Source organism: Hypanus sabinus, chromosome 12, assembly GCF_030144855.1.
Source record: "Hypanus sabinus isolate sHypSab1 chromosome 12, sHypSab1.hap1, whole genome shotgun sequence".
Classification (NCBI taxonomy): Eukaryota; Metazoa; Chordata; class Chondrichthyes; order Myliobatiformes; family Dasyatidae; genus Hypanus; species Hypanus sabinus.
Genome location: NC_082717.1, coordinates 65,703,966 through 65,716,198, shown reverse-complemented (window position 1 = coordinate 65,716,198; position 12,233 = coordinate 65,703,966). Strand labels below are relative to the sequence as shown.

The 12,233-nt window shown below is 39.4% G+C and overlaps 1 protein-coding gene across 4 annotated transcripts in view; it reads left to right on the top strand.

Moving 5' to 3' along the window:
- Positions 1-12,233, top strand: part of wdpcp (WD repeat containing planar cell polarity effector) — a 203,293-nt gene that overhangs the window by 123,833 nt on the left and 67,227 nt on the right. The window lies entirely within an intron of this gene.

Genomic DNA, 12,233 nt, shown 5'->3' with positions numbered 1-12,233 from the left:
ACCACTCCCCACTGAACATCGACGGCTCCTTGGTAGAGATCGTAAACAGCACCAAATTCCTTGGTGTTCACCTGATGGAGAATCGCACCTGGTCCCTCAACACTAGCTCCATAGCAAAGAAAGCCCAGCAGCGTGAAGGCTGAGGAAAGTCCATCTCCCACCCCCCATCCTCATCACATTCTACAGGGGTTGTATTGAGAGCATCCTGAGCAACTGCATCACTGCCTGGTTCAGAAATTGCACCATCTCGGATCGCAAGACCCTGCAGCGGATAGTGAGGTCAGCTGAGAAGATCATCGGGGTCTCCCTTCCTGCCATTACGGACATTTACACTACACGCTGCATCTGCAAAGGAAACAGCATTATGAAGGACCCCACACAACCCTCATACAAACTCTTCTCCCTCCTGCCATCTGGGAAAAGGCTCCGAAGCATTCGGGCTCTCACGACCAGACTAAGCAACAGTTTCTTCCCCCAAGCTATCAGACTCCTCAATACCCGAAGCCTGGACTGACACCTTGTCCTACTGTCCTGTTTATTATTTATTGTAATGCCTGCACTGTTTTTGTGCACTTTATGCAGTCCAGTGTAGGTCTGTAGTCTAGTGTAGCTTTCTCTGTTTTTTTTATTACTTAGTTCAGTCTAGTTTTTTGTATTGTGTCATGTAACACCATGGTCCTGAAAAATGTTGTCTCATTTTTACTATACACTGTACCAGCAGTTATAGTCGAAATGACAATAAAAGTTGACTTGACTTGACTTGATGTCTACCTATGATGCCACTTTCAGGAAACTATGTACTGGTACTCCTTGGTTCCTTTATTTTGTAATATTCCCTAGGACACCACCATTCAATATAGAAGTCTTCCCAAAATGCAACACCTTATATGCATTAAACTCTTTTTGCCAACCTTTTTCACACTTATGCAGCTGATGATGATCCTAAGACCATTATATATAGGAGCAGAATTAGGCCATTTGATCCACCAAGTCTGCTTCACCATTTCATTATGGCTGATCCAACTTTCTTCTTAGCCACAATCTCCTGCCTTCTCCCTGTATCCCTTCGTGCCCTGACTAATCAAGTATCTATCAACCTCTGCCTTAAATATACATAAAGACTTGGCTTCCACAGCTGCCTGTGGCAAAGAATTCCACAGATCCATCACTCTCTGATTAAAGAAATTCCTCTTCATTTATGTTCCAAAAGGATATTCTGAGGCTGTGTCCTCTGGTTGTAGCACTGCTTTCACCATTCGATGGGTTTCAATGAGGACATTTCTCATCTTTTGAATTCCAGTGAACACAAGCCCAGAGCCATCAAACACCCTTCAATACTTGAATAATTTTGTGAACCTCCTTTGAACTCTCTCCAGTTTCAGTACATCTTTTCTAAGATAAGGGGCCCAAACCTGTTCACAATACCCCAAGTGAGGCCTCACCGGTGCTTTATAAAGTCTCAGCATTACATACTTGCTTTTATATTCTAGTCCTCTTAAAATGAATGTTAACATTGCATTTACCTTTCTCACCACAGACTCATTCTGCAAATTATCTTTGAGGGAATTCTGCACAAGACCTCTGAGTCCCTTTGTGCCTCAGATTTTTGTATTTTCTCTCTACTTAGAAAATAGTCAATCCTTTCAATTCTTCTACCAAAGTGCATGACCATACACTTTCCAACACTGTATTCCATCTGCCATTTCTTTGCCCGTTTTCCTAATCTGTCTGTCCTTCTGTATCCTCTCTACTTCCTCAAAATGATCTGCCCCACCACCTACCTTCATATCATCTGCAAACTTTGCAACAAAGCCATCAATTCCATCATCCAAATCATTGACATAAAACTGACATCTAACTGTCATTCATTCTTTGGGGCACTCCTCTGTTTTCATGGGTGCTTGTGAAGAAAAAGAATTTCAGGATGTATATTGTATACATTTCTCTGACATTAAATGTACCAATTGAAACCTATTGAAAAGAATCGGTCCTAACACAGACCTCTGTGGAACACCATTAGTCACCAGTAGCCAACCAGAAAAGGCTCCCTTTGTTCCCACTCTTTGCCTCCTGCGAGAATCTTTCCTCATGTATGGCACCTTGTCAAAGGCCTTCTGAAAAGTCAAGTACACAGTATCCACTGATTCTCCTTCGTCTATCCTGCTTGTTATTTCTTCAAAGAATTCCAACAGCTCTATCAGGCAAGACTTTCCCTTTGAGCAAACCATGCTGACTACAGTCTATTTTATCATATGCCTCCAAGTATCCTAATAATTGACTCCAACATCTTCCCAACCACTGATGTCAGAATAACTTCCCTATAGTTTTCTTCCTTCTGCCTCTCTCCCTTCTTAAAGAGTGGAGTGACATTTGCAATTTTTCAGTCCTCTGGAACCATTTCAGAACCTAATGATTCTTGAAAGATCATTATTAATGCCTCCACAGTCTCTTCAGCCACCTCTTTCAGAACCCTTGGGTGTACACCATCTGGTCTGGGTGACATAGCCACCTTCAGACCTTTCAGTTTCCCAAGAACCTGGTGATAGTAACTTCACACACTTCATGACACCTGGAACTTCCACCATACTACTAGTGTCATGCACAGTAAAGACTGATGCAAAATACTTAATTCAGTTCATCTGCTAATTCATTGGCCCCATTACTACCTCTCCAGTATTGCTTTCCAGTGGTCTGCTATCCACTCTCGCCTTTCTTTTACACTTTATGTGTCTAAAGAAATTTCTGGTATTCTCTTTAATATTATTGGCTAGCATACTTTCATATTCCATCTTTACCAAATGACTTTTTTGGTTGCCTTCTGTTGGTTTGTAGTCCTAGTGCATCAGTCTTCACTGTGGAAGATACGAGCAGTGTGCCTGAGGTCTGTGAGTGTCAGGGAGTAGGTGTGAGTGCCATTGCTCGTACAAAGGAAAAAGTGCTAGGCAACCTCAAAGGTCTTAAGGTGGATCAGTCATCTGGACTAGATGGATTACATCCCAGAGTTCTGAAAGAGATTGCTGAAGAGATAATGGATGCATTGGTCATGATCTTTCAAGAATCACTTGACTCTGGCATGTTCTCAGAGGACTGGAAGATTGCAAATGTCACTCCACTCTTTAAGAAGTGAGGAAGGCAAAAGAAAGAAAATTATAGGCCAGTTAGTATAACCTCAGTGACTGGGAAAGTGTTGGAATCTATTCATATGGGTGAGGTTTCGAGGTACTTGAAAATGAATGATAAAATAAGTCAAAGTCAGCATGGTTTCTGTAAAGGGAAATCTTTCCTGACAAATCTGTTGAGAGTTCTATGAGGAAGTAACAACCAGGGTGGACAAAGGAGAGGCAGTGGATATAATTTATTTAGATTTTCAGAAAGCATTTGTTAGTGTGCCACACATGAGGCTGCTTAACAAGAGAATGGCATTACAGGAAAGATACTGGCATGGATAGCAGAATGGCTGACAGGTAGGAGGCAGTGAGTGGGAATAAAAGATGTCTTTTCTGGTTGGCTGCCGGTGATTAGTGGTGTTCCTCGGGTGTCAGTATTGGGACCATTGCTTTTCACGTTGTTTGTCAATGATTTAGATAGTGGAATTGATGGATTTGTGGGAAAGTTTGTGGATGATGCAAAGACAGGTGGAGGGATAAGTAGTGCTGAGGAAACAATGCAATTGCAGCAGGACTTAAGACAAATTGGAAGAATGGGCAAAAAAGTGGCAGATGGAATACAGTGTTGGGAAACATAATAATACATTTTGGTAAAAGGAACAATAGAGCAAACTATTATCTAAATGGGGAGAAGGTTCAAATATCAGAGGTGCAGAGGGACCTGGGAGTCCTTGTGCAAGACTCCAAGAGGATTAATTTACAGATTGAGTCTGTGGTAAAGAAGGCAAATGCAGTGTTGGCATTTATTTCAAGAGAATAGTATATAAAAACAAGGAGATAATGCTGAGCCTTTATAAGACACTATTCAGGCCACACTTGGTGTATAATCAAAAGTTCTGGGTCCCATATCTCAGAAAGGATGTGTTGTCATTGGAGAGAGTCCAGAGGAAATGAAGGGGTTAACATATGAGCATTTGGCAGCTTTGGAATTTAGAAGAATGTGTGGGGATCTCATTGAAAGCTACCGAATGTTGAAATGACTAGATGGCGTGGATGTGGGGAGGATGTTGCCTGTGTTTGGTGTATCTAGAACTAGAGGGCACAGCCTCAAAATTGAGGGATGACCCTGAAGAACAGAGGTAAGGAGAAATTTTTTTAGCCAGAGAGTAGTAAATCTGTGGAATGTTCTGACACAGGCTGCGGTGGAGACCAAGTCCATGTGTATATTTAAGGAGGAAGTCGATCATTTCCTGATTGGTCAGGGCATCAAAGGATATGGTGAGAACGCAAGTGTATAGAGTTGAGTGGAATCTGGGATCAGCCATGATGGAATGGTGGAGCAGACTGAATGGGCTGAATGGCCTAATTCTATTCTTATGTCTTATGGTCTTACCAATCCTCTAACTTCCCACTAATTTTTCCTCTATTATGTGCTCTCTCTTTGGTTTTTATGTTGGCTTTGACTTCTCTTGTGAGCCTCGGTTGTGTCATTTTCCTTTAGAATACTTCTTCCTCTTTGGGATGTATATATCCCGTGTCTTCCAAATTGCTTTCAGCAAGTCCAGCTATTGCTGCTCTGAAGTCATCCCTGCCAGTGTTCTTTTCCAATCAATTCTAGCTAACTCCTTTCTCATGCCTCTGTAGTTCCCTTTACTCCACTCTAATACTGATACGTCTGACTTTAGCTTTTCCTTCTCAAATTTCAGGGTGAATTTGATCATATTATGATCACTTTCCCTAGGGTTCTTTTACCTTAAGCTCTCTATTCAATTCTGGTTCATTGCACAACACCCAATGCAGAGTAGCTGATCCTCTAGTGGGCTCAGTCACAAGCTGCTCTAAAACACCATATCGTAGGCACTCTTGAAATCCCCCCTCTTGTAATCCAGCAGCAACCTAACTTTCCCAATTTATCTGCATATTAAAGTCCTGCATGACTATTGTAATATTGCCCTTTCAGCATGCATTTTCTATCTCCTGTTGTAATTGATAGGCCACATCCTAACTACTGTTTGTGGGTCTATATACAACTCCTATCAGGGTCTTTTTACACATGCAAATCCTTAGCTCTATCCATAATGGTTCAACACCTGACCCTATGTCACTTCTTTCTAATTATTTGATTTCATTTTTTTTTACCAACAGAGTAACACCGCCCCCTCTGCCTTCCTGCCTATCCTTTCAATACCATTTATATCTCTGGACATTAAGTTCCCAGCTTTAATCTTCTTTCAGCCATGATTCAGTGCTGCCTACATCATACCTGCCAATCTGCAACTGTGCTGCAAGTCCATCTACCTTATTCGGTATACTGTGTGCATTCGGATGGAACACCTTCAGTCCTGTATTCACCCTTTTTGATTTTGTCCACCTTTTATGTTGCAACTCGTCCTGTTGAATGCAATTTTGCCCCATCAACAGCCTCTCCTCACTACACATTGCCTCTTATTGTAAACCGGCTACCTCATCTTCAGCGTTATTATCCACCTTTCCGATTATGCTTCTTGCATTGAAATATAGACAGCTCAGGACACTAGTCGCACCATCCTCAACCTTTTGATTCCTGACTTTGATGTCTTACCACCATCTGCCTCCACTAACTGTTCTGGCAATCTTGTTCCCATTCCCCTGAAACTCAAGTTTAAACCCTACTGCAGAGCATTAACAAACCTTCCAGATAGGATATCAATCCCCCTCCAGTTCCAATACAAACCATCCCTTCTGTACAGGGACCTCCCAGTGGCTACCCATTTTAATTCCACTTCCCATTCCAATATGTCCATTCAGGGCCTCCTCCACTATCATGATGAAGCCAGACTTGGGTTGGTGGAACATTTCGGTAGCCTCCAACCCACTTACATGAACATCGATTTCTCAAGCCTCCAGTAATGCCCCCCCACCAATTTCCCATCTCCTTTTTCCTCCCTCACCATATCTCCTTACCTGCCCATCACCTCCCTCTGGTGCTCCTCCTCCTTTTTCTTCTTCTATGGTCTTCTGTCTCTTTCACCAATCAACTTCCCAGCTCCATACTTCACCCCTCACCCTTCAGGTTTCACCTATCACCTTGTGTTTCTGTCTCCCATCCCCCACACTTTTTAACTTTACTTTTTTTTTATTCTGCTGAAGGATTTTGGACCGAAACTCTTTTTTGTAGAGGCTGCCTGGCCTCACATTTTGTGTGTGTTCCTTCTGTACAGGTCTCACTTTCCCTGGAAGAGAGCCCAATGATCCAAAAATATTGCACTCTCCCTCCTACACCAACTCCTTAGCCATGTATTAAGCTATATAATCTTCCTAGTTTTCGCTTCACTAGCACATGGCATTGGTAGCAATCCTGAGATCACTGTAGTTCTTGAGTTACTTGTTCACTCTCTATGATAGTTTCACATGCAAACTTATTCACCATGCCTTGTACATTCTTATCCAAATTGTTATTATACTGTAGATATAAAACAAGAACTGACCCTGTGGCACACCACTAGCCATGCCTTCTAACCTGAGAAACAACTTAGCACCATCTCCTTTTGATTCCTACCATCAAGCCAATTCTGTATCCACACATCCAGATAAGTGGAAAGTATTCCATTACACTCCTGATTAGAATCTTGTAAATGGTGGACTGACTATAGGAAGTTAGGAGAAAAGTAATTCATTGCATGATACCTAGCCTCGGAATTGCTCTGTAGTAATATTTTGTATATATAGCTACTTGCCTTCAATTTCTGGTAGCCTGCAGGAATTTTGTGGAGGGGGGATTCAGAGATTCAGTCTGTAGGTCTAACAGCTGGTTCATCAATCACTTCAGGGATGACAGAAGTGGAGTGGAAGCAAGTCTTTCTCTACCTTAAGAGAAAGCCAATAAAGACCAAAGATGATTCTTGTAGTCATGTTGTCTGAGTTCATAAAGCTGTGACGAACATGTTGCAGATTTTTAATAATGTTGTTACTGGATACTGGTTAGCTACTAGATGGGTCTTCTATCAGTCAAGACAGTGAATGCCCTGAGATTCCTTGAACAGTCCCTGTTGTGAATATTTGGCAATGTGGTGTGTGCATAGGTCTCTGGCAGTGTCCTAAGGGAATCTCAGTAAGTTAGCTTGTTTGGACATGACTAGACACATTTGATCACAAACACAAAGATGGCTCTGAGTGATATCCGAAGGTCTGTCATACCTTAGTGGGTCTTCCTCCTCCAACATTGCCTTCAGTTAGAGATACTTATAGTGACTGATTAGAAATAATCAGGAAATAAACCAGCTCAGATAAAGATGTTCAGTTTTAAGAGTCTTTTATAAATTTCTTTCTTGCAAAACTCTAAACAAAGATGGACTGAGTTGTTCCTTGCATCACAACATTTGACATTTGCCAGCAATTCTGAATCATCATTAAAAAGTTGATTGCCTGAATAGTGTAAATAACCATTACATTGATTCTTTCACAAGGTGACACATCTTTTTGAATTAAAAAGCAAAATAAAAACAGATGCTGGAAATCTGAAGTTTAAAAAAAAGTACTTAGCAAGCCAAACAAGAATCATGGGGCCAAACATTACATATCCTTGTAAAACGAGTCCTTGTTCTTATTTCATACCCCCCTTAGATTTTACACCTCAACTGTTTTTTCTGGAACCTTGATTGCTTTGGTGTAACTTCCTTCATTCATGCATTCATACCGAACCTGACAATATCACAAATTCTCACTTTTACAAGGTCTAATTCAGACTTTTCCATTTCTTCCACTTTTATATCTCAACTGTGACTGTTACCCATTTCAAAGGTTTCAAAGTTACATTCAATGCCAGAGAAATGTATACAATATACATCCTGAAATACCTTTTCTTCGCAACCATCCACGAAAGCAGAGTGCCCCAAAGAATAAATGACAGTTAAATGTTAGAACCCCAAAGACCCCCCCCAGCCTCCCCCCCCACACATAAGCAGCAGCAAAGCAACGATTGCCCTCGTTTCTCACATCTGAATTCAGAATTCCTCCTTCATTCCTGCTTCTTGTTCCATTCTTCTGGTTTCTTTGGAACCATCTTTCTTCTTCCCTTTACATCAGATGTAATGCTCTTTACTAACCTCAGGCTCATGATGAATTCAGCATTTTGATGTTCTTTTATGATATAATGTATATTGGGTGCTTCACAGATGTATGCGCCACAGTTGTAATGGTGAAAACTTAAAGATGTGGTTCACCTGATAGCGCTCATACCTCTGCATTAGGAAACAGTTCAAAATTTAGACAGATATCAAAAGTATAAAGGAATTCAGAATTTTCTATGTTCAAAGTACATTTATTATAAAACAAATTATATGTTACTAAATATTACTTCTAGATTTGTTTCCTTGCAGGCATTTACAAGGGGAAAAATAATTGTGGGGAAAATGGTACATTTCTTTTGCCTCTTAGATAAAGTTAAACCAAATCTTTTCATGTAAATAAGTTTTCATAGCTCCTTTGGAAAAATGGCAGTGAATACTTTTGGTGTTGATCGGGGATTATTTATGGACGTATTTACATTGTGTGTGCTTGCTTTGGCCAGAGTGAATGTTGTGTTTCTGTGCTACACCTGTGGCACTTAAAAGTACTTCTTTGGCTATGAAGAGTTTTGTTAAATCTGACATCATTAATTTTGCTTATGCTTGTGGAAAGAGAATACAGAGAGAAAATAGTAATTCACGATTTTTTTTGCCTTTTCCCAACATTGTTGCCGATAACAGAATTAGGACAAAAGAGTGAGATTTTGTCACTTCATCTCAGGATTTTCTACTATCTCTTCCTGTAAACTTTTAAAGAACATGGTTCAGTGTAAATTCCATGCAAATTACTGTCACAAAATTTTGCATACAAGTTTCTTCTAAAATTGTACTTTGCAGGTCAGGACAAAATGGCCATAATAACTAACACTTCTGCCTTGCAAACAGTGTGTTGATGCTGCTATCTGTTTTAAGTATATGAATTAGAAGTGTACTTATTCTGCAAATGCTCTTGTTGCTGCAGTGGATTACATTTTTTCAGTTAGGACAAAAACCCATGTTTGGAATTGTTCCAATTGCAGTTTAAGAACCAAATTTCTCCAAGCCTTTCATCATTTTGTATTGTGGTCTTTTTTGAATGGGAGTAATAAGCCTGCACTAGATCTTATAATGTTGTTTGTAATATTAAGATGTTTCTGTGCCAAGTATCAAAATCCTGCCCTCTAAACCCATCCCCCAACTCCTGACCACCAATTAATTCTTTAATCTAATGACAAGTATGGTATTTATCAAACTACAACAAATTTTAAATCCCACCTTCCTTTTTAACTTTGATTTTTTTCAGTTTCTAGTTGATCTGTCTAGTAAACATTTTCTTTAGTTTCACCATTCCACCTCTTGCCAAGTTCTGTTCATCCTGTGCTCACTGGTATTCATTCATTTCTGATACAGAAATACTGTATCACATCCTTATTTTTTTAATTAGTTTTTTAATACATTTTCTACATAACTACAGATAAAAAAAACCCCAGATCAAAATGAAGAACACTGATACAGTGCAAAAATAAACATACAATAACAATATGGTACAAAGAAAGATAATTGAAAAAGCACCCAAATTGAAGACCAGTAAAATTAGTATCCTCCCCAAGCCCCACAGCACAAAAAAAAAACTCCAGACTAACCACAACACAATATAGAAAATATAAATCAGGACAATCAAACCCCCAAACTGTGAATACACTTAGCAACAGAAGATAATAATGCCTACTACCAAAAGAAAAAGCAGCTGAAAACAAGGGACCAAAACAAAGACCTTAGTTAAGAGGAAGGTTATAAAAGTACTCAATAAAAGGTCCCCAGACCTTATGGAACTTTAAATCCGAATTAAGAACTGAATAATGAATTTTTTCAAGGTCCAAGCAGGCCATAATATTGTTAAGCCATTGAGCATGCGTGGGCGGGGCAACATCTCTCCATCTAAGGAGGATTAAACGTCTAGCCAGGAGAGAGGCAAAAGATAAAATTTGACACTTAGTCGAACTCAGACGTAAATCTGTCTCACCCCAGAAACCGAACAAAGCAATTAAAGGGTTTGATTCTAGGTGGTGATTCAGAATATGCGATGACGTTATGAAAACATCTTTACAAAATTTCTTCAAGCTAGGACAAAACCAGTACATATGAATGAGAGAGGCCTCGCCCCTTTTGCATTTATCACAAAGCGAACTAATGCTCGGGTACAATCGAGATAATTGAGATTTAGACAAATGGGCTCTATGAACAATCTAAAACTGTAAAAGGCAGTGGCGAGCACACAGAGAGGATGAATTAACCGATTTGAGAATCGAGTCCCAAGTCTCATAAGATCAGGAGGTATTTAAATCCTGCTCCCATGCCAATTTAATTTTCTCCACAGGGGCACGTCGTAAGGCTGCTAGTTTATCTCGAATAATTGATATTAAACCTTTACCTAGTGGGTTAATGAAAAGAAATAAGTCCATAACATTTTTTCTCAGGCATTTCAGGGAAGTCAGGAATTAAAGGAACAATAAAGTGTCTAATTTGGAGATAGCTAAAAAAATGAGCATTGGGCAGATTGAACTTAGCAGAGAGCTGTTGAAAAGAAGCAAAGTGATTATCAATAAAAAGATCTTCAAAATGTCTAATGCCCTTCCTATTCCAATCATGGAATGCTGAGTCATACGTAGTAGGTAAAAAAAAAGGTGATTATGTATGACAGGGCTGGAAACAAAAAAACCATGGAAACCATAAAATTTCCAAAACTGAGCCCATATACGCAAAGTGTGTCTAACAAGAGGATTAGCTATTAATCTGGACACACTACTAGGGAGTACAGAGCCAAGAAGTGCAGAGATAGATAATTCTTTAGTGGAGCTCAACTCCATTGCCACCCAATTAGGGCACTCGGGTTGGCCATGGAAAAAAGACCAAAAGGTAGCACAACGTATATTGGCTGCCCAATAATATAAACGAAAGTTAGGTAAAGCCATGCCACCCTCTTTTTTAGGTTTTTGGAGATAGGCTTTATTAATTCTAGAGCGCTTATTCTTCCACAGATATGACAAAATTATAGAGTCTAAGGAATCAAAGAAAGATTTAGGAATAAAAATTGGGATTGATTGAAATAAATATAAAAGTTTAGGGAGAACATACATTTTAACAACGTTAATATGACCTACCAAAGACATAGATAGAGGTGACCATTGTACCAGACTCTGTTTTATAGTGTATGAAAGATTGGCAAAATTTTCACAAAAGAGATCTTTAAACTTCCTTGTGACTGTAATCCCAAGATAGGTAAATTGATTATGGACTACTTTAAAAGGGAGATCACGAAATGTTAATTCTTGTGCTTCTTTATTAATTGGGAAAAGTTCGCTCTTATGTAAATTAAGTTTATAGCCAGAGAACTGGCTAAACTGGTCAAGAAGTGAAAACATTGGAGGTAAGGATGTAGACAGATTTGAGAGAAAGAGTAATAAGTCATCAGCATAAAGAGAAAATTTATGCTCAACACCCCCTCTCCAAATCCTGGTCAATTCCGGACAATTTCAAAATGCTATCGCCAAAGGTTCTATAGCCAAATCAAAGAGAAAGGGACTTGAAGGGCATCCCTGACGGGTGCCACGTTTGAGGTTAAATGACTGGGATTTCTGAAAATTAGTTAAAACAGGGGCAGTAGGACACAAATACAGCAATTTGATCCAAGAGCTAAAACTTTGACCGAAGTCAAATTTTTCTAAGACTGCAAAAAGTTAGTTCCACTCTATACGATCAAATGCTTTCTCCGCATCGAGGGAAATAACACATTCAGGAATCCCAGTTGGAGGCGAATATAAAATATTAAATAAATGCTGAATGTTAAAAAAAGGAAGACGGTTTTTAATAAAACCAGTTTGGTCATCAGGAATAATAGAGGGTATAACAGTTTGTAATCTATAAGCCAAAACGTTAGCCAAAATTTTAACATCAACATTAAGCAAAGAAATCATCCTATACGAGGAATACTCTGTTGGGTCTTTACCCTTTTTTAATAAAAGAATAATAGATGCCTCATTAAAAGAGAGTGGCAATTTGCCTTAATTAAACGAGTCAGATAATACTGAGAGTAGCTGAGGAG